The following is a 20,428-nucleotide window of genomic DNA, read 5'->3' on the forward strand; positions in this document are numbered from 1 at the left end:
ATTGAGATACGTTGCATGTGTTTTCTTGGGCACGGGGATGATGGTGGTCTTCTTGAAGCAGGTGAGGACTTCAGATTGTAGCAAGGAAAGGTTAAAGACATCAACGAATACTCCCGCCAGCTGGTCCACAACAGGATGTGGGTTCACGACTGGAAATCTATCTGGGAGACTACTGCCCTTTCAATGATGTGAGTGAGGTCACTCTCCCAACGATTGTCAGATTTGGGAATGCTGGAGTCAGAATGCAGGCCTTTCTTTCGTTTGCCTGCCTCTGTGCTGATTTGGCACACAAAAATCCAGCCTGTATTTTTTTGAGAGCTCAAGGGTTCAGGTGCATCGTTCTTTGAAAGTAACATCACAGGTAGACAGGGTGGGTGAGAAGGCATTTAGAATACTTGCCTTCATTGCTCAGACAATTGAGTATAGGAATTGGGACATTATGTTGAGGTTGTACAGGACATTGGTGAGATCTCTTCCAGATTACTGTGTACAGTTCTGGTCGCCCTGCTTTGGAAGGATACAATGAATTTGGACAGGGTTCAGAAAAGGTTTACCAAGATTTTGTTGGGACTGGAGGATTTGATTTATAAGGTTAGGCTGGGAAGAAGGGTTACACCCAAAACGTTGACTACTCCACCTCCTGATGCTGCCTGGCTTGCTGTGTTCCTCCAGCCTCCTGCTTGTCTACCTTGGATTCCAGTGTCTGCAGCTTTTTTGTCTCTTACTTCTTTCACTGGAGGATAGGATGTTGAGGAGTGACCTTACAGAGGTTTATAAAATCAGGAGGGGCATACGTAAGGTTAATACCAAAGGTCTTTTGTCTAGGATGGGTGAGTTCAAAACTAGGGAGCATGTTTTTGAGAGGAGGAGATTTAAAAGGGACCTGAGGGGCATTTTTCCACACACAGTGTGGTTTGTGTGCAGAATGACCTGCCAGAGGAAGTGGTGGATGCAGGTACAGTTACAACATTTCAAAGGCATTTGAACAGGTACATGAATAGGAAAGGTTTGGAGAGATATGGGCCAAATGCAGGAAGGTCGGACTAGTTGGAGAAATTTGGTTGGCATGGACATGGCGGACTGAAAGGTCTGTTTCTGTGCTGTATGTCTCTATTCCTTTAAAGTATCCATTTATTAGTTCTCAAAATTAAAACTTTTAGCTAAACACTTTTTCAAAAAGAAAGATATTATCTCACACCTTGATCTATAAGGGTAGTCATTGTTACTGCTGCAGGCTTTGTAGTATATATACTGAGAGAAAGTGAGAACTGCAGATGCTGGAGAGTCAGAATTGAAATGTGTGGCTTTGGAAAAGCACAGCAGGTCAGGCAGCATCTGAGAGGCAGGAGAGTCGATGTTTCAGGCAGAAACCCTTCATCAGGAATGTTGTGGTGGGGGTGGGGGTGGGGGGGGAGCTGAGAGATCTGGGCGGCACAGTGGTTAGCACTGCTGCCTCACAGCGCCAGAGACCCGGGTTCAATTCCCGCCTCAGGCGACTGACTGACTGTGTGGAGTTTGCACATTCTCCCCGTGTCTGCGTGGGTTTCCTCCAGGTGCTCCGGTTTCCTCCCACAGTCCAAAGATGTGCAAGTCAGGTGAATTGGCCATGCTAAATTGCCCGTAGTGTTAGGTAAGGGGTAAATGTAGGGGTATGGGTGGTTTGCGCTTCGGCGGGGCGGTGTGGACTTGTTGGGCCGAAGGGCCTGTTTCCACACTGTAAAGTAATCTAATAACTAGGAAGATTGGGGTGGGGCTCACCCATCTTCCTTCCCACCTATCTGCTCCACACTCCCCACCCACCTGTCACAATCACCTCCCAGCTACCTTCCACCCCCAGCCCCACCCCAACCCCCTATTTATCTCTGTCCCCTTCTCTCCCCCACCCCCCACCCCCACCACACTCTTCCCCCCTCCCCACCACACACACACATTCCTCAGATGCTGCCTGACCTGTGCTTTTCCAGTGCCAAAATTTTGACTATGGTATATTTATTGGGAAAATTTGTATTCTGACCTCACTGACTGACCAGCCCCATTGGGATTTTCCACGATCAGCCTCATTTCCCTAGCTCAGAAGCTGGGTATTTCCAGAAGTTTGAGGTCCTTTTTAAGCAGGGTAAGCAGCTCAAGGTCCGGACACACAGGTGGGAGTTTATATTTGGATCAAATATGGCCGCAGTACCCTCAGGTGCTTATTTCAAATGATCAGCACAAAGAAAAAGCTGCCAGCTCAGTTTTGCCATGATGCAAATGACTGGACCATATGTAGACCTCTGCCATACTAAAGCAACATGCTGAACTTAGATCAATATAACGCCAAGTCGTAAAGCTATGCTGAACTTGTGCAAGAATTTAGTTAGGCCAAAGTGGAATATATACCCAGCATTTTCAAATGCCTAACTTGACTGTGCAGTTTTGGATAGCTCACCGTGTTGAGGGTTTGAACCCACAGGTACATCATCGATTCATTAGGATTTTACCAGGAAAGGGGGATTCAATTATAACATCGTGTTTGAGAAGTGAAAATGTTTATCATTGGATCTCAGAAGGTCAAGGGGTTGCCTGATAGAAGGTTTCATGCTTATTATGAATTATGAGAAAGTAAATAGCATCATGAGGGCTAGCAGGTAACAACTGGGCACAAATTTAACCTAATGGTAAAAGATATCCAAGGAGCAGATGGAACCAATTCTTTTCATAGAGTGAGTAGAGCTTTGTCTCGTCTGCAACAAATCATCATTGAAGAAGTGGGATCTTGTAAACATCCACATTTCCATGAACAGCTCCCAAATATTTTAAAGGAAGAAATCAAATAGGCTCTAGTGAAAGCTGAATATTAAAGCAAATAAGGAATGAATAGGAGAAAGTGGTGAGGAAAAACAATCATCAGCACACACTGTTCTGAAGAAGGGTCACTGACTCAAAACTGTCTTCTCTCCACAGATGTTGTCAGATTTGTTGAGTTTCTCAACAATTTCCGTTTTTGTTTCAGATCTTCAGTAACCCGCAGTTCTTTATTTTGTAGCAGCGCAGACTTTGCAGGCTGAGTGGCCTTGGACCCAGGGTCATTGTGGGGTCAGGGAGCAGGAAGCAGACCTGTGTGAATGAGACCAAAGCCATCGAGCACCTACTTCAGCTTAAGATTCAATGGAGTGCAATTGTAATGTGATGTCAAAACCTGATTTGCAAAGTGATCGAGGGGTTTGTTGGTCACTCTGGATGCTCTGTAATTCTATTTGACCTTAAATTAAATATTTGGCAAGTAGAGGTTTGCCCCTCCCTATTCTCTAAATATTTAAATTTCCAGCTGCCGGGAGAAAGTTTTGTGTATTCAGGCATGCACAGAGCTTACTCCGAAACAAGACAATTAATGTTCCAGCCAGGCAGGAGCCAAAAAATGTAAACAGGTTCTGCCTGATTGGAACCCAAACTGCAGCTCCAGGTCTGGCTATAAATGTGTGCTTGAAATGAAAATAGAAACCAAAAAATAGGTGGACAGTTTAAAATAACATGGTTCTTTTCAATATTTCCTCTTGCAATTTGCTTACCACCACTCTGAATTAGTTACTTTTGGGCAGGTATTCATATTCTGAATTTGAAATTAATTTGTGTTGAATGGTCGGTGAATTTGTTGATTATTATTCAGAGCTCAATATGGATTTCAATAATTTCTGAACCTAAACACCTTCCTCTTGGTCCTTCACCTATCCCCTTCACCTAACGTGGGCTCCTTTCAGCACAGTCAATCCATTTTTATAGGCTTACGATCCTCATTATGAGCTTCTCTCTTCCAAAGCTTACCATTATTCATTCCTCTGCCTGTCATTCTCTCTCTCTCTGGGCTCAGTCTCCACCTATTTGATTACCCCACCCCTACACTCCACACCTGTCTTCATTATGTGTACCAACTTTTCTGAGCTGCTATTAGCTCTGAACAAGATTCACTGGACCCAAAACATTAACTCTGCTTTCTCTGTGGAGATGCTGCCAGACCTGAGATTTTCCAACAACTTCTGTTTTTGTTTTTGATTTCCAGCATCCTTTTATTATTATTATTTATTTAGATTAGATTACTTACAGTGTGGAAACAGGCCCTTCGGCCCAACAAGTCCACACCGACCCGCCGAAGCGCAACCCACCCATACCCCTACATTTACCCCTTACCTAACACTACGGGCAATTTAGTATGGCCAATTCACCTGACCCTGCACATCTTTGGATGGTGGGAGGAAACCAGAGCACCCAGAGGAAACCCACGCAGACACGGGGAGAACGTGCAAACTCCACACAGTCAGTCGCCTGAGGCAGGAATTGAACCCGGGTCTCTGGCGCTGTGAAGCAGCAGTGCCAACCACTGTGCCACCGTGCCGCCTTTACTATAGTTGAATATCATTTGTTCAGTTCATGACAAAATATAGATAAAGGAGGTTGCACTTTTCAATACTGGGTTTAAAGGGGTTAATTGGCATCATCCATTCCTTTGTCACACTCTTGCCTATGAGTCAAGAATTCTAGTTCCACTCTCGACACCTGAACACATAATCCAGGCAAGTGGTGTCCAATGTAATTGGCGCTATCTACATATGGTCTGAATGCCTCTAAATATTTCTTGTGGTATCTATTGACACAGAGGATCCTTACATTTTGGAAACAGGCCATTTGGCCCAACAAGTCCACACTGGCCTTCCAAAGAATAACCCACCCAGACCCATTCCCCTGCACTACTACTCTACATTTACCCCTGACTAATGCACCTAACCTATACATCCCTGCACACTATGGACAATTTTTAGCATGGCCAATTCCCCTAATCTGCACATCTTTGGATTGTGGGAGGAAACTGATGCACCTGGAGGAAACCCACACAGACACGGGAAGAATGTGCAAACTCCACACAGACAGTTGCCTGAAGCTGAAATTGAACTTGGATCCCTGGTTCTATGAGGCAGCAGTGCTAACCACTGAACCACCAGGCCGCCCATTTATTTGTTTACTGAGTATTGATGGTTTTCAAAAAAAAAGCTATTGAGATGTGTGAGTGCTGATTCGCATGGTTGCCAATGAAATGTGTCATATTGGTGAGCTGGGTTGATGCAACAACCTCTTACTGTGTTCAGCTTTCATCTTAATAGATCCGTTGAATGGAATCAGAACTTATTGGTATAAAAGGAGAAATTACAGGCTGTTGGTCAAAAGTAAAAGATCTGTTGAAAGACTGGACACTGTGTGTGAAATCATAGAATTCCTGTCGTGTGGAAAGAGTCTACGTAGCCTATTGAGTCTCCAACGACTCTCCAAACAGCATCCCACAATATCCCTACTTTTACAATGGCTAATCCACCTAATCTGCACACTACAGGGAAATTTACCATGGCCGATCCATTTAACCTGTATATATTTGGACTGTGGTAGAAAAACAGTGGAAGCCCACATAGATACAGGGAGAATTTACAACCAGCACATGCACAGTTACCCAAGGCTAAAATTGAACCCTGGCACTGTGAGGCAGTAGTGCTAACCACTGAACCACCATGCTGCCTGTAAGTTGCAACTGGCAGAGTGTAAGCAATGCAAGAGTTAGAGTGCAAAAACCATGTGATGTAATGATCTCCATAGAGATCACTGACTTTTCTTAAAAGACTAATCTCCTGGTGATACCTAATGGAAATTACTGAGGGACAAGATTTCATGTCTGAAGACTTTTGTAGGAATAATAAATTAAAATCCACATTGATCAAAAATTAATTAACAGAAATCTCATATATCCATTTAAAGAAATGACATTCTTGCATTGAGTAACACAACCAAGATCCATTTTATGTTACACTTCAGGCAGCAGTGTAGCTTCACAGGAACAAGTCCAAAGCAATTCTCAGCAGGGTCATTTCTCCCTGTCACCCTAGGTTTAAACTTGCAGTGTCCTTTGAAAATTATTCTACACAGCTTGAGTTTCCTAGATCTGATTTTTACTAGAAAATCAACCTTAGCTGCTCCTTATTCCTTAAATCTCCAAAAGTTCTGTCCCCTTCCTTTTAAACAGAAAATAAACTCTCACAAACATCCTGCTTGGCTGTTAACACACAACAAATCAATTGCTTTGAAACAGCAGTAGTTTCTTTATCTCCCTCCAACAGTTTTATTTCTGTCTTTCTTAACCTAAAAAGCTGTTGTCCTTTTTTTGTAAGTTACTCTGTCGTCATGTGATAACTCACTGAATTTCAGTAGATTTCTGTTTGAATTTCTCCCCCAGCACCCATCAGCCTCCGAATAGAGGTACTTACTGTGACCTCATCATCTCCCTTTCCAGAATGTTCTGTTGCACCTTGTGTGAAATGAGACATTGAAAAACATTGCCTTCTTGTCAAGTCCAGCATCATAACAGTAGAGGTTTGTTGATTCTTCTCTCCCTCAATCTCCGAATATATCAATTCTGATAACATAGAAACAATTTACTCTTAAAGAAATATGGTTTTCTTTAAATTGTCAGAAACAAAACAATTTAGTTCACAGATTGGCACAAAATTCTGAGTGTTTACTGCAGGCTTACAGAACATTTGGATTACAAAACTATCTTGAAGCTGGCAGCGAGTGTATCAGTCTTGATTACTGACAACTTAAAAGTACAAATCTCTTTTCAAAAGATTGTACATTAATTTAATTCATATTGCAGATATTCTGTTTAATGTGAAAAAGTGGTAATGTGATTGCAAATGTTTGGTTAGTATTGAAATCCTATTGAACAAAACTGATCGGCCTAGCCCAACACTGCAGTGCAGTGCTGACAGATATACTTACTGTTGGAAGGGCTGCTTTTCCTGCTAAAATGTTAAACTGAGGCTCAAGTCAAGTTGATGTAAAAGTATGGCACAATTTTGAAGAAGAGCTGAGGAGATTGCCTTGGTCAATATTTTCCCTTGAAAAACATTCACAAAAAATAGTCTGCTCACACACTGCTGTTTGTGAGAGCTTGCTGTGTGCAAATTGGCTACTGTGTTTTTACATTACAACAGTGACTACACTTCAAAAAGTACTTAATTGGCTGTAAGGTGCTTTGGGACATTCTAAGGTTGTGAAAGGCGTTATATAAATGTGAGTTTGTTTTTTTTTATTAGCTGCGAGATTTTTAAATGTATGCTATTAGCTTAGGGAGTTACTTTACCGCCTATTCCTTTTTCATGTTCTAATTGGTTTCAAGTGAGAGAACAAAACTGGCACATTGAAGGTCTAATGCACAGCCATACACTAATGAAGCAAATTATTGAGGGATCTCCGTGCCAGGTCACTTTAAATCATCTTACAGCTGCTTAAAACTAACATAAGTGCATTGCAGCCCTTCTCAATAAAACTGAAAATACCACACGAGTAGCACATAAACCGTTCAGCAGTGCGTAAGGAAAGCACTACATGGGATGATTCACATACACATACAATGGCAAAAAACAACTGAGTCGAGTTGGCGTCAGTTGCATCGCCCACAAAAAACTTAAACTACATGCATGAAAAGAAAATGTTTCTTTATTGGTATTGCAGCATCTATTAGGGTAACACTAGTAATGATCTATGATGTACAACAAGAAAATCAGTATAAATGATCCTTGTACTAATGCATTCTTTCTGGGATGAAGGAGTTCATATGAGAACACTGATGAAATGCAATGTTGCAGATTACTAATGAAACTGAGAAAGAAATCCCATCAAAATATTAATTTAAACAGTCAGCAGACAGATATTTATGATCACAGTGAGGGCTTTACAGGACCTGACACATCAAAGCAAAGCTGTTAACTGACAATTGGATGTTACGGAACACAGGTGTTCCTTCCTGTATGAGCTTTGAAGCCAAGAAATGAAGGAATGTTTCCGGCATATAGTAATCACCCTAATAAAGGAATGGATATACATTTCAGCTTAAGGTTAAAAGAAAAAGCTGTCGGTGCTTCTCACTCTCAAGGAATGTGGGCAACACACCAAGTGAAACCTTATTAGTTGTTCAAAAGCATCATCAGAGAAAAGGCTGCAGCCCTGTCATTATCAGCTTTAGGTGAAAGGTTCAACCTGAGGAGTGGGAGGGACCTGGTGATAATATTCACAAATATCCACGCTCAACATTGTAAAACAATTTAAAAAGAACTATTTGCCTGATCAAAATTGGTCTTCAATAAGAAGTGAGTGCCTGCATGTGTGTGTTTGTATGCCTGAGCGTGCATGTGTATGAAATTGCATACATTCAATGCAAGAAAGTTCCAATTTATTTCAATGTCGTAGATATAATTCTTTCAATGAAAGTGATTTAACTTTATGAGCTGCCTGCAATCACCAGGGTCCCATATTTTGGAATTCCCTCAATGATGCTGTCCATCATGTGGCCTTCTTTTCCTCCTTTAATATCTTCCGTAAGATCTACACCTTGCAGTAGTATTTTGGGTTAGTTGTGTTATGAGGGGATGTTATGTTAGGAGTGGTGAATTGGCTTCCCTCTTTTCAATTCCCTCCATTGGCTACAAGATTTATGTTCAATGAAGCATGAAGCTATGTCTCTCTCTAATAAAAATGCAGATACCCAATGAATACGGGATCTGTAAGAAGATAATTACAAGGTCTTCTTGAGTGAAAGAAAGTTTTTTGAAAATTATTTGCTAAACTTGAGAAAAATAATAAAAATGTGCACACATGTTTTGTACAAAGCTAAAGAGAGATAGTGTCCAGTCCAAATGGAACATGAAAGAAAAAGACAGTTTAAAGTCCTTGAGGCATAAAGATTGCTTAATCAATGTTTGACATTTTCAGGAGAAGCAAATATTTCAAATATTGCTGAGTTCTCACTGCCTGGAACGTGCATTTCCACATCTGAGTTCAGTTTTTGCAAGCTCGATAATTTCTTTCATCTCCAACATGTGAAGCTTAACATATCGATAGTCCATATTTTATCACTATCATGATGATAACTATATGCTAATAGCTAGTCTGAATCATCAGTGATGTTAGAAGAATGTAGAAACATAGAAAATTGAAGCAGAAGTAGGTCATTTGGTGCATCAAGTCAACTCTGTCATTCAACTCGATCATGACTGATCTATCTCAGTACCATAATGTCATGCTCTCCCTATATGACTTGACATCTTTATCCTCTAGAAATCTATTTCTTTCTGTTGATAACGTTAGACCACATGGAACTGGGACCTGGTGGACACCCTCTGCACCCCCTCCAATGCAATCACACCCTTCCTATAGTGCAGTGACCAAGAACTGCACACAGTACTCTAGCTGTGACCTAGTTAATGTTTTGACAAGCTCCAATGAAGCTCTCAATGAAATACCTTTAAATATTCTTTTCTGCAATAAAGTTGGTTATATAAATGCAAGTTATTGTTGTCATATGAATGAAGTAAGCTCAGTCGGATACTGATCTGGTGTGCGTGCCTTTTGCAAATACAGTAGATACGTAGCCTGCAGAAATATTCCTGTTTTCTTTCCTGCTTTCCCAACTTGCTCCTCCTCACTTGTCACTAATTCAGTGGCTGCTCATACTCTGACTCACTAATACTAGTTTCCAAGGACTTAGTCTCAGTGCCAATGTTTTGATATTTTGCAAATGCCACTTGCTGTCTCATACCTTGGGAAATACCTCTCAGGAAGAGAAAATGAAGAAGATTTGCAAAGCATTTTTCAAAAACTCTCATAAAAGGATAACTTTGCAAAACATTTTGACTATAAATTGGCTGTTTAACAAATACAATTTTAATGGGAAGGATGTGGAAGTAACAAATCTTCAAGAGCTGATGACCTATATCCTACAGTTTTAAATGATCTGGCTACAGAGATAATAGATACATTGGATTTGATCTTTTGGAAGAGTTCCCATGATTGGCAGGCAGGAAATCCAGCTTCACTATTCAAGAAATGTTGATGAGGCTTCTTCTGGAATACTGTGTGCAGTTCTGGTCACCCTATTACAGGAAGGATATTATTAAACTGAAGAGGATTCAGAAATGATCTACCAGGATGCCTGGAATGAAGGGCTTGAGATATAAAGATAGGCTGGAAAGGCTGGTACTTTTTTCACTGGAGCATTGGAGGTTGAGGGATGACCTTATTGAGGTTTATAAACTCATAAGGGGCATAGATAGTGGAATGACAAGTGTCTTTTCCCCAGGATGGGGGAGGTCAAAGTTAGAAGGCAAATTTTTAAGGTAAGAAGAGAAAGATTTAAAAAGGACATACAGTGAGGGTTTTGTATGTGGAATGGACCTCTAGTGAAATTGGTGGCAGGTGCAGTCATAACATTTAAAAGACATTTGGATAAGTTCATGAATAGGAAAGGCTTGGAGAGATAAGGGCCAAGTGCAGGCAGGTGGGACTAGTTTCGTTTGGGAACATGGCTGGCATGGACTGGTTGGACTGAAGGGTCTGTTTCCATGCTGTCTGACTCTATGGCTCTGTGACTCTAAAAGGAGAGAGAAAATTGAAAATTTGGGCTTGTCAATTGTCAGGAAATAGACATCAATAGTAGAGAAAATTCTATAATTTATCATGTATGTAATAGCTCCTTGGAGAATGTGATTGGCCTATGATTACACAGATTTATGAAAGTGAAATTGTCCTTGACAAATGTATTGGAATGTTTTAAGATTGTAACTTGCATGGTAGATAAGAGTTAACTAGTGGATGCAGTGCATTTCGCTTTGCAAATAGCATTTGTCAATGTACCAGACCACGGATTACTACACAATGGATTGGGAGCGATGTAATAACTGCTCAAGTGCAATTCAGGATGGGGAATAAATGTTTGCCCATCCAGCAATGTGAATGTCTCATGAAAATAAATTTTAAAAGAAGAATTAGTTAAAAGAAAGATGTTAGGAACAAATAGATCATTTTGGGGATTGCAGGCTAAAACTAATGGAATATGGCATGGACCATTCCTTGGTCTTCAGCTATGTATGATGACATGCATTAGGAAATAGAGAGTAATGTATCCAGCTTTTTTGGATGCTTACAAAGTTAGGTGAAAAAGTATGTTCTGAGGAAGATATAGGAAGGTTGCAAAGTGATATAAATAAGTTCATTGAGTGTCAAGAATACAGCAGTATGAAAATTACGAAGTTATCTGCCTTGGTGGAAAAATAAGAGAACTGATTTTTTTTTAAATGATGAGAGATTGGGATATGTAGGTATTGATGGAAATCTGGCTGTTCATTTAATCATGGGAAGCTAAAATTAAAATACCGCAAGCATTTAGCGGGTCAAATGGCATGTAAACTTAATTACAAAGGAATTGGAATATAAGAGTGAAGAAGTCTTGTTGAAATTACACTGGTATTGATGAAACCAGATCTGAAGTCTTGTGTACAGGTTCAGTCTCCTTACCTAAGGAAATTCATGTTTATTCCAGAGGAAGTGCAATGACTGATTCCTGGAATTAAAACTGATAGGACATTATAACTGAAGACAGAGATCAGATTACTTACAGTGTGGAAACAGGCCTTTCGGCCCAACACGTCCACACCGACCCAGCAAAGTGCAACCCACCCAGACCCATTCCCCTAACACTACAGGCAATTTAACTTGGCTAATTCACCTAACCCGCACATTTTTGGACTGTGGGAGGAAACCCATGAAGACACAGGGAGAATGTGCAAACTCCACACAGTCAGTCGCCTGAGGTGGGAATTGAACCTGGGTCTCTGGTGCTGTGAGGCAGCAGTGCTAACCACCGTGCCGCCCACAATTGATTGTCCTGTCGGGAGAAGTTGAGAAGACTTGAGCTGGAGTTCAGGAGAATGTGAAGTGACACATATAATATTCTCGGGGTGTTAATAGAGTAGATACTGTGAAAGTTGGCTGGATATCCTTAGTAATCCTAATCTGGAATAAGTGGATATGTAGGACTGAAATTAGGAGAAATTTATTCACACAAAGCGTTAGGAATCTTTGGAATGTTGTACTTCAGAGAATGGTGAATTCTCAGTCTTTGAGCATATTTAGGACAGAGGTTGATATATTTTTGTATATTATGTTTTCGGCTACTCATAGGTAAGGAAGCTGGTAGGGGCTAATCACAGCTGCCCAGCTACCTTCAGCCCCCATCATGATTCTATGATTGGAGGCATTGGATAGATCATCTGCTTGTGACCCTATATTAATGTCCTATTAAGGGCCTTATCCTGCCTCCACTATGATTTATCATTGACAGGAGAAGCTGTTGCTTTATGTGCCCCTCAGCACGTTCAACTGTGTGCTGTTAGACAGTTACTGCTATCAATCAGATCACAGGTTTGCTTCCCCAGCCTCGGCCACCTTCCGGTGCACTGTCCAATATGGCTCCAGGTCCTCCTTAATACAGCCAGTCAGCCATGCTCCACTGACATCCTGGATACGTCAGAATGTCCACGTCCCTCATTGAATCATTGGTCTACCTGCAGCATCAGCAGTGGTTACTTTGCTAATGGGCCGAGCTGCTGGCTGTTACATTAGGTGGGACCTCTTTCTTGAGAACGATGGAAGCCCTTCTCTCTTTCTAAGGACTAGAGTCTGAAAAATGAAGGTGTGGCAAGTCAGTTGAAGGAAGTCAGGCTTTCCCCTGACATTTCCACTTTGGTGTAAGAGTTTACCCTCACCTCCTATTCCAAACTGAAGGAAAAAAGGAATATGGGAATAGGGCAGGAAGATGGAATTGAGGTCAGAGGTCATACATGATATTATTAAAAGGTAGATTGGGTTTGCAAAGCTTTTATGGTCACTCCAGCTTTGACTGTTTATGTTCTTATTTTCCTATAACAATAAATAATTGATGCTTGCTGTCTGGGGATTCTGTACACAGCTTCATAGGTTAAAAATCAAAGGGACATTGTCTCAAATTGGGGGCGCTTTTTTTTGATGTGGTGAATACCTCATGCATCCTTACTCTCTTCCTATGGTTATGTTCAACCAAATGCATGTCTCAAAATGAATAGAAATACCCAGGGCAGAACACATGTCCTTGCAACCTCCCACCTGGGGTCAGTACTTAAAAGCTGAGCTCGGATGGTGTTGTAGTTCTCAGCACTCAATCCCAGCTGAAATTTAAATTGTACTGCATGACAGTCATTGGGTGGCATGGTGGCTCAGTGATGATCACTGCTGCCTCATGGGACCTGGGTTCGATTCCCATCCTCAGGCAACTGGTTGTGTGGAATTTGCACATTCTCTCTGTGTCTGTGTGGGTTTCCTCCCACAGTCCAAAGATGTGCAGATTAGGTGGATTCACCATGCTAAATTGCCCATAGTGTCTAGGGATATGCAGGCTAGGTGGATTAGCCATGGGAATTAAAAGGATAGGGTAGGGGTCTGGGCAAAATTCTCTTTGGAGGGACAGTGTGGACTCATTGGGCCGAATTGCCGGCCTCCATACTGTGGGGATTCTATGATTAGACATCACTGATTTTCTCCTTCTGCTGTGTTTTTACAGGTACATGGCCTTCCACATCACATAGGGTCACTTTTCATTGCTGCACTTAGCAAAGACAATGCAGTTAAATGCTGCTGGCTTTCTCATTGTTATTGTTGACACATACTGTTGACAATATTCCTGCTTGTCTCTAATGTTCTTCTTCACTCTCCTTTCAGGAGAAGACACGGCCTTTTCAAAGATGCTGCTCGAATAAATTCTCGGGTTGGCAGACTCATCAGTTGCTACATATATTTTCCCTGCATGGAGGTTAAAGATAGGGCCTAAATCAGAAGATTAATTCGTATAGCCACCTCCTCTTTCTATTCCCTATCTTCCTGGAAGTGGAGAATTGAATGGAAAGACTGTAATTTTTAAGTAAACAATATATTTTGTCTGGTTTAATCACTGGTTAGATCAACCTATCTGTTTTTCCTGCTGCACTTTAATTTATTTCAGGGGATTCCATTTGGCACTCAGTGGGTGTAAAGCTAACAATATCCGTATTGGCAAGTGTTTAATAACTATGTGAGAACATTCTGGCATGTGAGCATCTGGTAGCTGAGTGAATGTTGCCAGTGTAGCATGACAACACGACATGATCCTGATGTCAAGTGCAACAGCAGCACCACTGTCATTTATGGAACTGTCTGTTTGTTCATTTCAAACAATATTCATTTCAGTCTTTTTTAAAGCTCTGGAGACCAAGACTATTTCAGCATGGGCTATAAGTGATGCATCTCATCGGTGCTAATGGCTTCAGTCGGAAAGCTAACTCTGAGCACATTCTATTGTGTAATACATGAAGTTGATGTCAAATGAAAACAATACGTGGCTGGGCTGGGCCACAACTACAGACTATGAAGAAAATCAAACAGGTGAAGTAGTAGTAGAGCCTGAAATAACTACAAATGCAGCAAGTTCAAAATAAAACCAAGAATTACTTCAGTTGCCTAGTGCTTGAGATGTCCAATAGATTGACCAGCACCTGATTCACAATGCTTTTATCTGAGGCAGGGGAATTGGAAAAGCCTCCTTAATGGGACTGACAAAGACAAGCATCCCACCATAAGCTCAAGTAAAGTTAAAAGAAATGGACAACAGATAGAAGTCTAAATTTCCAATATACTACTCAGAGGTCAATTTTCTTTTATGAAGTCTCCTTTTGAGATTTTCTCGAGGGTGACTTTTTGATCTTTGGGTCTACTTTTTCATTCTCACTATCTCCTTTATTAAGGTGACACGTTCATGAATTAGCAGTACCTTCTGTACTTGTATTGATGTATGGTTATTTGGACTCAGACAAAAACAGAATTAGAAGAATTAATCCATATCCCCGATTATAGGTAATTAAGCGGGTGATTAAGAAGGCAAATGGGATATTGTCCATCATTACTAGAAGAATAGAGTATAAATACAGGAAGGTTATGCTGCTGCTGCATAGGTGCTGGTGAGACCATACCTGGAGCACTACGTACAGTTTTGGTCTCCTTACTTGAGAAATGACGTACTCGAGAAGGTGCAGAGGAGTTTTACTAGGTTGATTCCCGGATTGAGGAGATTGGCTTATGAGGAGAGATTGAGTAGACCGAGACTATAGTCAATGGAATTTAGAAGAATGAGGGGTATCTAATAGAAACTCATAAAATGACTAAGGGAATAGATAAGATAGAAGCAGGGAGGTTGTTTCCATTGGTGGGTGAAATTAGAACTAGGAGGCATAGCCTCAAACTAAAGGGGGACAGATTTCACACTGAGCAGAGGAGGAACTTAACCCAGAGGATTGTGGGTCTCTGGAATTCCCTGCCCAGTGGAGCAGTTGAGGCTTCCTTGTTGTATGTTTTTAAGGCAAAGATTTTTGAACAGTAAAACAAGTCAAGGTTATGGTGAGCGGGAGGGTAAGTGGAGCTGAGTCCACAAAAAGATCAGCCATGATCTTATTGAATGGCAGAGTAGGTTTTACAGGCCAGATGGCCTACTCCTGCTCCTATTCCTTATGTTCTTCTGTTAAACAGAAAGCCACAGCACACTTAGCTAGGTAGTTTTCTTAGCTACCACAGTATTTATATTGGTATAATATAACAGACATAAATTAGCAACAGAAGATGTTTTTTCCAAATAACTAACACATCCATGATGCAGCCCCTTTATGCCCTCATACCTACCTTACAGCCTCCTTCTCTCCTCACAGTAGTTAGAACTCCTGGATCAACAAAGGATACTGGCCTCAGAAAAAGGAAGCCACCAGTGACCCTTTCCTGCTATAAATTACTTTCCTAATTGCCAGTTGCGCATGCAATCACATTATTATTCTCCCACATTTAATGCTGATAGGCACTAGTGCCTTTCCACCTCTGATCTAACTTGGGGGAGGCAATTTTTGAAATATATTTTTCCTCATGTTTCTTACAGCACCTCCCTTTGAGCCACCTTTGTGCTTTCCTGCTTTTGCACTGATGCACACCTCTCCCAACAGGAGCGGCAGGCTCTTCAGTTGAACCCCCTGTCTCCTTAGTCTACCTGCCATCCTCCATTGGATAGGGTTCTTCTTAATTGTCCATGTCTGGAAACACAACTATTATTCTGCTACAGCTCCATCTGGGATCTTGAACTGGAACTGAGAGCAATGTTTGGATCACAACAACTAGGAGTAGTCAGCCTAGTGTTTCACGTTTATGGCTGTTCTGATGAAAAGCATCTGACCTGAAATGTTTGCTCTGGTGTCTATCTCCATAGATTCTGCTTGGCATGCCAGGTATTTCCCACAATTCCTGGTTTTTGGTCAGAATACTGAGTAGAAATTGAGCATGTAGTTTTATAAAAATTAATATAATGTAGAACAGCCAATTTATTATAATTTTGCAAAAAGTCATAGTCATAGTTTGCATATCATATGCAATTTTGATCACTCCCTCATAGAAAGGACATTGGGACAGTGTACATTCTCTGGGAAGATGTTTGAGCCGTAGCGTTGTAGTTATGTGGAGAGTATTGAGAGACAGGAATAATTTTAACCAGAACAGAGAAGGTTAGGAGGTTGAAGTTTTTAAAATGATTCACATTTTTAGAGTTTTTAAAGTGAACATTGAAGGATAATTTTTTATGGTTCAAGAGTTTGTGGCATGGAGTTCATTTAATTTAAAATCAGTCAAAAACAAAGTCACAGAAGAGAAAAGAGAACAGTGAGATGATGTTATGCAAAGGGTTGATAGAGCCTGGAATACATTGCCACAGTAAATAGTTGTGATGGCACCTTACTAAAGAAAAGATATAGAGAAAGAGAAGGACAGTAGGAACAGATTTGACATGGTCTTGCAAAGTGCTGGACCAAATATCTGCTTTCTGTTATCTTTGTTAAAATGTCAGATGTAGATGTCACTGGCTTAGCCAGCATTTGTTGTCCATCTCTACTTGCTTAGATTTAATGGTAGGTTCTTTCTTAAACCATTAGTAGCAATTTGATAAAACTGAGAGTGTCTACATAGCTTCCACAGCTTCATGATCCTTTGTGCATCTTCGAAATTCTGCCATATGTAGAAACTAAAAAAGAAGGGAAAAAATCTGAAAGAAAAATCAAGGAAATCAAATGTTCAAATGTTCCTTTATTTGTATCCCCTGCTTTTGCCTTATGCCACATTCTATGTTATATGCATTGTGCACAAGCAAGCAAATTATATCAATGAGTTATCTGTTTAGGTTTGGCAGTTTGCATCTTAATTTGCACTTGAAACTAAGTTTTAGTTGAATATATTTCAATGCCAGACACAGTACAGCATAGAGATTCGAATACAGAACAGTTCACATATTGTACATGAGCTGTCTGTCGTTCATCTGTCCTTACAGCAGAGGTCATGAGTGGGAAAATAACGTGCCCTGCAAAGTCTGGAAGATTTCTGCTCCAAACCTAATTTCAGGGCGACATACTTTTAGAATTAAAACCCGTGTCTGAATGCTTAGGCTAAGTTGTTTCAGGATAATACTGCTAATACGAATGTAAAGATGATTAAATTGAACAAAATAATATCTTCACCAAGTGTTCTGGCAATGACTTATGTGCGATGAGATTACACAGGCTATGCATGCAGCCAGATGGTGTTACTGTACTTTCACAGCAAATTAAAATATGCTTAAACTTTCCCCTTTATTACCAGTAGAGACTTGGTGAAGTAAATGCTCAGAGTCTGAAATGGGTAAGAGCAGAATAAGATGCCTGTGAAATTATATCAGAGCCAGTAAAGGCAGATTATCAAAGAATTATGAGTGCCATTCAGACAATTATTAGTCATGGTCTGTAATTTTGGGATGAAAAGTGTTCTGTGTGATTATTTCTATTGTGGAGCAGAAAGAAAATGTCCCAGCTTTTTAAATACTCAAGCAACTGTTTTGAAGAAACAGGAAGTGCTTTAAACAAAGAATATTTCAAACAGAACACTTTTAAACAGAAAGTAGGCAAGGTACCCTAAGCAAAAATAATTTCCCTCTCATTGATGTAATATGTAAGTTCTTTTGCTCTTTTCAAGTGTAATTACTGCTGTGTACCTATGGATTAGGTGGTTGGAGCAAATTGTTGGAGCTATGGGCTGACAAATCCCTGGCTCTTGATGGACTTCATCCTCAGGACTTAAAATAACTGACTAGTGAGATAATTGATTCAACTGGAGGTAATGACGTAGTGGTACTATTGCTGAACTACTAATCCAAAGACCCTGATAATGTTCTGGAGACCCAGGTTCAAATCCTAGCATAGTGAATTGTGGAACGTGAATTCATTAAAAACGTGGAATTAATAGTTTAATGTGAAACAATTTTTGATTGTCTTAAAAACCCATTTGACTCACTAATGTCCTTCAGTATGTCTGGCAAAGGCTAAGGGCCCTGATAACATTCCAGCAATATTACTGAAGATTTCTGTTTCAGAACTTGCTGTACTCCTAAGGAAGCTATTCCTGTACACTGTACAACACTGGTCACACTGACAATGTAAACAATTGCCCAGGTATATTAAGAGTAGTTGGAAATTGTTTTCAACTCTGCTAAAACATGGTTAACAATAACCTGCTCACTAACACTCAGCTTAAGTTCCTCCAAGGTTACTCAGCTCTTGGCTTTATAATAGTTATGGTTCAAACATAAAATAGGAGCTGAATTCCGGAGGTGAGGTGAGGTGAGAGCGTTTGCCCTTGACATCAAGGCAGAATTTTACAGAGTATGGTGTCAAGGAGTCTCAGCAGCACTGGAGTCTATGGGAATCAGGGGAAAACTCTCCCTTGTCTGAGTCAGATGTGGCACAAAACAAAGATGGTTGTGGTTGACGGAGGTCAGTTATCTCATCTTCAAGACATCTCGACAGGAGTTTCTCAGGGTTGTATCATAGGCTCAACCTCTGCTGCTTCATCAATGATCTTCCTTCCATCATAAGGTCTAAAGTGGCGATGTTCGCTGATGATTGCACAATGTTTAGCACTATTCACAACTCCTCAGATACTGAAACAATCCATGCTCAATTGCAGGATGATCTGGGCCATGACTAGGCTTCAGCTGACAAATTGCAAGTAAGATTCATGTCAAACAAGTGCAAGGCAGTGACTAAGTCCAACAAGAGAGAATCTAATCATTGCCCTTTGACATTCAGTAACATTGCTATTACTGAATCCCCCGCTATCAAGATCCTGGATGCTACCATTGACCATAAACTGAATTGGATTAGCCATTTAAATACTATGGCTACAAGAGCAGATCAGTGATGAGGAACCCTGCAACTTGTAACTAATTTCCTGACTCTCCAAAGCCTGTCCAGGAACTAGAAGGCACAAATCAAAAGTGTGATGGAATAGCTCCTCATTTGCCTGGATGACAGCAAAATGAACAACACTGAAAAACATTGACACCATCCAGGACAAAGCAGCTTGCCTGTTTTGCACAACGTTCACAAACATTCAGTCCCTCCACCACTCATACTCAATAGCAGCAGTGAGTACTATCTACAAGATGCAGAAACTCATCAATGTTCCTTAAACAGTGCCTTCCACTACTGTCTAGAAGGACAAGGGCGGGAGATAGATGGGAACGCAATCACCTTCAAGTTCCCCTCTAATCCCCATTCACCATCCTGACTCGGAAATATACCACTAATTCTGCAGAGTCACTGGTTCAAAATCCTGGAACTCCCTATATAACAACTTGGTGTGTGTACCTACACCATATGGACTGCAGCAGTTCAAAGAAGGGAGTTCACCACCATTTTCTCAAGACCACCTGGGAGGGGGCAATAATTGCTGGCCCAGCCAGCGATACCGACATCCTGTGAATTAATAAAAATATTTCCCTAGATTTGGAAAAGTTTCCATTAGATTTGAAAATAATAAATGTGTTTCCTTCATTTAAAAAGGGACGGAGCTAGGAAGTGGGAAACCACCGTTTAGTTTAACATTTGTCATCTGGAAGATGCTTGATGCCATTATTAAGACAGTTACAACAGGGCACTCAGAAAAGTTCAAAGTAACCAGATAGAGTCAATGATTTTGTGAAAGGTTTAATGAAATGATTTGAGTTTTTAGAGTTAGTAAAATGCACTGTGGATAAAGGAGAGCCCATGGATATACCGTACCTGGATTACCCATAAGCATTTAACATAATACTAAATCAAAGGTTATTGTGGAAGATAAACACTCATGGTGTAGGAGGTAATGCATTGGCATGGATTGGGGATTGGCTAGTTAACAGGAAACAGTGAGTAGATATAAATGGATCATCTGCTAGTTGACTACATGTAATAAAAGGTAAGTGATCAGTGTTGGGACTTCTATCTTTTACAAATTACCAATAAATTGGACAAAGAGATGGTTGCTAAATATGTGGCTGATATGAAGATAGGTTGTGAGGAGGATGTAAGGAGGCTACAAAGGGATATGGTTACATTAAATGAGTGATGCGTATAATGTAGAAACGTGAGAAATTGTCCATTTGAACAGGGAGAATAATGAAGAAACATATTATCTTAAC

General features: G+C 40.6%; 1 long non-coding RNA gene across 3 annotated transcripts in view; it reads left to right on the plus strand.

Annotated features, from left to right (window-relative positions):
- Positions 1-20,428, plus strand: part of LOC148149801 (uncharacterized) — a 116,115-nt gene that overhangs the window by 19,326 nt on the left and 76,361 nt on the right. The gene's annotated exons all lie outside the window — the stretch shown is intronic.

The sequence above is a fragment of the Chiloscyllium plagiosum genome, unplaced genomic scaffold (genome assembly GCF_037043375.1).
Source record: "Chiloscyllium plagiosum isolate Xiang-an unplaced genomic scaffold, Cpla_swu_hap1 HiC_scaffold_6, whole genome shotgun sequence".
Lineage (NCBI taxonomy): Eukaryota > Metazoa > Chordata > Chondrichthyes > Orectolobiformes > Hemiscylliidae > Chiloscyllium > Chiloscyllium plagiosum.